This window comes from Balaenoptera musculus, chromosome 15 (assembly GCF_009873245.2).
Source record: "Balaenoptera musculus isolate JJ_BM4_2016_0621 chromosome 15, mBalMus1.pri.v3, whole genome shotgun sequence".
Classification (NCBI taxonomy): Eukaryota; Metazoa; Chordata; class Mammalia; order Artiodactyla; family Balaenopteridae; genus Balaenoptera; species Balaenoptera musculus.
Window position 1 is genome coordinate 68,361,135 of NC_045799.1, and position 3,936 is coordinate 68,365,070.

The window sequence follows — 3,936 nt, forward strand, 5'->3', positions numbered from 1 at the left end:
TGTCCATGCCACTCTCTCACATCGTCCCAGCTTACCCTTCCCCCTCGCCATGTCCTCAAGTCCATTCTCTACGTCTGCATCTTTATTCCTGTCCTGCCTCTAGGTTCTTCAGAACCTTTTTTTTTTTTTTTTTTAGATTCCATATATATGTGTTAGCATACAGTATTTGTTTTTCTCTTTCTGACTTACTTCACTCTGTATGACAGTAATCAAGACAGTATGGTACTGGCACAAAAAGAGAAATATAGATCAATGGAACAGGATAGAAAGCCCAGAGATAAACCCACGCACATATGGTCACCTTATCTTTGATAAAGGAGGCAAGAATATACAATGGAGAAAAGACAGCCTCTTCAATAAGTGGTGCTGGGAAAACTGGACAGCTACATGTAAAAGAATGAAATTAGGACACTCCCTAACACCATACACAAAAATAAACTCAAAATGGATTAAAGACCTAAATGTAAGGCCAGACACTATAAAACTCTTAGAGGAAAACATAGGCAGAACACTCTATGACATAAATCACAGCAAGATCCTTTTTGACCCACCTCCTAGAGAAATGGAAATAAAAACAAAAATAAACAAATGGGACCTAATGAAACTTAAAAGCTTTTGCACAGCAAAGGAAAACATAAACAGGATGAAAAGACAACCCTCAGGATGGGTTCTTGTCATTTTAATTAGGTTCACCATGAAAAGCAATAACCTCAGCTAACCACTCTGCCCTCTTCTTCCACCTAACTCCCATCTCCCTTCACATGCATACAGCATAGACACCCCAAAACCCTCCTCCAATGATCCACCCCACTCCCATTGTGGGAAGAAATGTCACAAAATGAATTTAGCCTCTTTCATCCAACATGAAACAGGATGAATGAAAATATCTTTATGAAGAGTTTTATGGTGCTATTATCTTATAGTGGAGTCAGAGGCAGAGATAGAGGCTAAGGCTAAGTGAAGCCCAGGGATCTCTTAGAGATCAGAATTTTCTGGGGGGGGCACAGAGCCCATAGTTTTCCCAGAAAGGGGGATATGAATAAAAGGATAGGAACTAGGATGGGCTAGACTGAAAGTTTTTCTGAGTACTGTGAGGATAAGGACACCTAAAAATTTATTCTCCTTCCTTTCCCCATGCATTCTCCAGCTCCCAGGTAGAAGGGTAGGGGGACTCCTGAGCAAGGAACACTCACCGGGTTTTATCTGTGATTCCCAGAGCTTTAGGCAGGCAGTGAGTGGGGCACATCCGCTGGTGCTGCCTGCCCTCTTCCCTCAGCTCAGGGCTGCTTCTCTCTGCCCGTGAGCACTAGGTCCTACAGGTTGTCAGATAGTGATACAATTCCCTTGACCACATCACTCTCATCCACCACTGCAAGTCGGTGAACCTCTGCTTCCACCAGCCTATTGATGATGGTCTCCAGAGTCTCATGCAGGTAGCACTTGAGGACACATTTAAAGTAATGTGATTGATGTTGCAGGGCTTTGGCTACAGACACATCTAGGTTGTTGTAGATCTTTTCTGCTGCCTGGTGGATAGCATCAAACTTGTAAAAGATGTTTGCCACATGACCTTTCTCATTCACCACTGGCAGGGCTGAGAATTGATGCTGTACAGAGATGCCCAGAGCCACATACAGCAGATCATAGCAGTGTTGGCATAGAAGCTGATTTGTAGCTCTTCCAGAGACTTAGACATGAACTCTGGCTTGGGAACTTAGTGATAAACAATTTGAGGAACTTGAGACTGCATTTGTGGATGAGGATGTACAAGATGTTGCCTGATTCTGGGTTAACAACTGGCAGCCTGTGGATCTTGTTTTGAATTAATGAAGAGACAGCATCAAACATGCTGGCATTAGGAGAAATGCAGGCAAGTGGTTTAAAGAAGTCCTGTATGTACACCTCCTTCCAAGTTTCTATCTTGTGTTCTTCCAACTCATAGATCTGTACCAAGGCTGATTTATAGTAACGGTGCAGGATATTGATGAAATTAGTGATAGTACACATGCCCACAAGTCCTTGCTTTTTGCTATCCCAGAAAGGGGCAGCTTGTATACCATTAGTCACCAAAGCAAAGAAAGCTTTCATCACCTGCAGGGAAGTAGCAAATACAACCAAACTGGAGCTTGTGATAATCAAGTCATAGCAGCAAGAGACTCTATAAAGGAAGTGTATATGCTATTGTTAGATTCTGGGGCCTCTTGAGGATGCTTATTTTTCCAGAGTTGGAAACTCTCAAGACGTGGCCATCTCCATTGCAAGAGGCACTGGCTGGGTTCATTCACTTTAGGAAACTTGCTTTTTTTTTTTTTTTTAAATAGAGATGTTTATTGCATTATACTTCCCTCTTAGAACTAGTCTTGCTGTATCCCATAAGTTTTGGTATGTTGTGTTTTCATTTTTGTTTGTGTCAAGATATTGTTTGGTTTCTCTTGTGATTTCTTCTTTGACCTACTGGTTGCTCAAGAGTGTGTTGTTTAATTTCCACACATTTGTGAATTTTCCAGTTTTCCTCTTGTAACTGATTTCTAGTTTCATATCAGTCAAAAAATATACTTGGTATGATTTCAATCATCTTACATTTGCTACTTGCTAGGCTTGTTTTGTAATCGAACATATGATCTATCCTGGAGAATGTTCCATGTGTGCTTTAGAAGAATGTGTATTCTGCTGCTGTTGGGTAGAATATTCTATACATGTCTGTTAGGTCTATTTGGTCTAAGGTGTAGTTCAAGTCCAACGTTTCATATTTATTTTCTGTCTGGATAATCTATCCATCATTGAAAGTCAGGTACTGAAGTCTCCTACTATTACTGTAGTGTTGTCTATTTCTCCCTTCACATCTACTAGTATTTGCTTAATATATTTAGGTGCTCTGATTTGGGTTGTATATATATTTACAATTGCTGTATTTTCTTGATTAATTAACCCCTTTATCATTATATAATGACCTTCTTTGTCTCTTGTTAACACTTTTGACTTAAAGTCTATTTTGTCTGATATAGGTATAGCCACTCCTGCTCTCTTTTGGTTTCCATTTGCATGGAATATATTTTTCCACCCCTTCAGTTTGAGCTTGTTCATGTCCTTAAGTCTGAAGTAAGTCTCTTGGAGGCAGCATAAAGTTGGATTCTGTTTTTTAATCCATTCAGCCACTTTGAGCCTTTTGATTGGAGAATTTAATCCATTTACATTGAAAGTAACTATTGATAGGTAAGGACTTAACTAATGCCATCTCATTGTTTTCCAGCTGTTATGTAGTTCCCTTTTTCCTTTCTTTCTCTTTTGCTGTCTTTCTTTGTGAACTGGTGATTTTCCATAATTGAGTGCTTTGACTCCCTTCTCTTTATCTTTTGTGTATCTACTGTAGGTTTTTGCTCTGTAGTTATCATGAGTATTAAATAAAACATCTTATAGACGTAACAGTCTATTTAAAGCTGATAACTTAACTTTGACTGCATACAAAAACTCTTATTCTTTTATTCCCACCCTATATTTTATGTTTTTGATGTCACAGTGTACCTCTTTTATATTGTATATTCACTAACAAATTATTGTAGCTATTGTTATTTTTGATACTTTTGTCCTTTAAACCTTTATACTAGAGTTAATTGATTAACACACCACCATATTACAGTATTAGAGTATTCTGAATTTGACTATATACTTACCTTTACCAGTATCTTTTATATTTTCATATATTTTCATGTTATTTCATTTCTGCTTGAAGAACTCATTTCAGCATTTCTTGTAAGACAGGTTTAGTCATGATGAACTCCCTCAGCTTCTGTTTGTTTGGGAAAATCTTTCTCTCTCCATTTCTCAAAGACAAATTTGCTAGGTAAAGTATTCTTGACGGTTTTTTTTTTCTTTTAGTAATTTGAATATATTATCCCACTTTCTTCTGCCCTACAGGGTTTCTGCTGAGAAGTTCAT

General features: G+C 38.4%; 1 pseudogene; it reads right to left on the minus strand.

Annotated features, from left to right (window-relative positions):
• Positions 1-1,277: 1,277 nt before the first annotated feature.
• LOC118881762 lies at positions 1,278-2,256 on the minus strand (annotated as a pseudogene).
• Between the last annotated feature and the right edge of the window lie 1,680 nt (positions 2,257-3,936).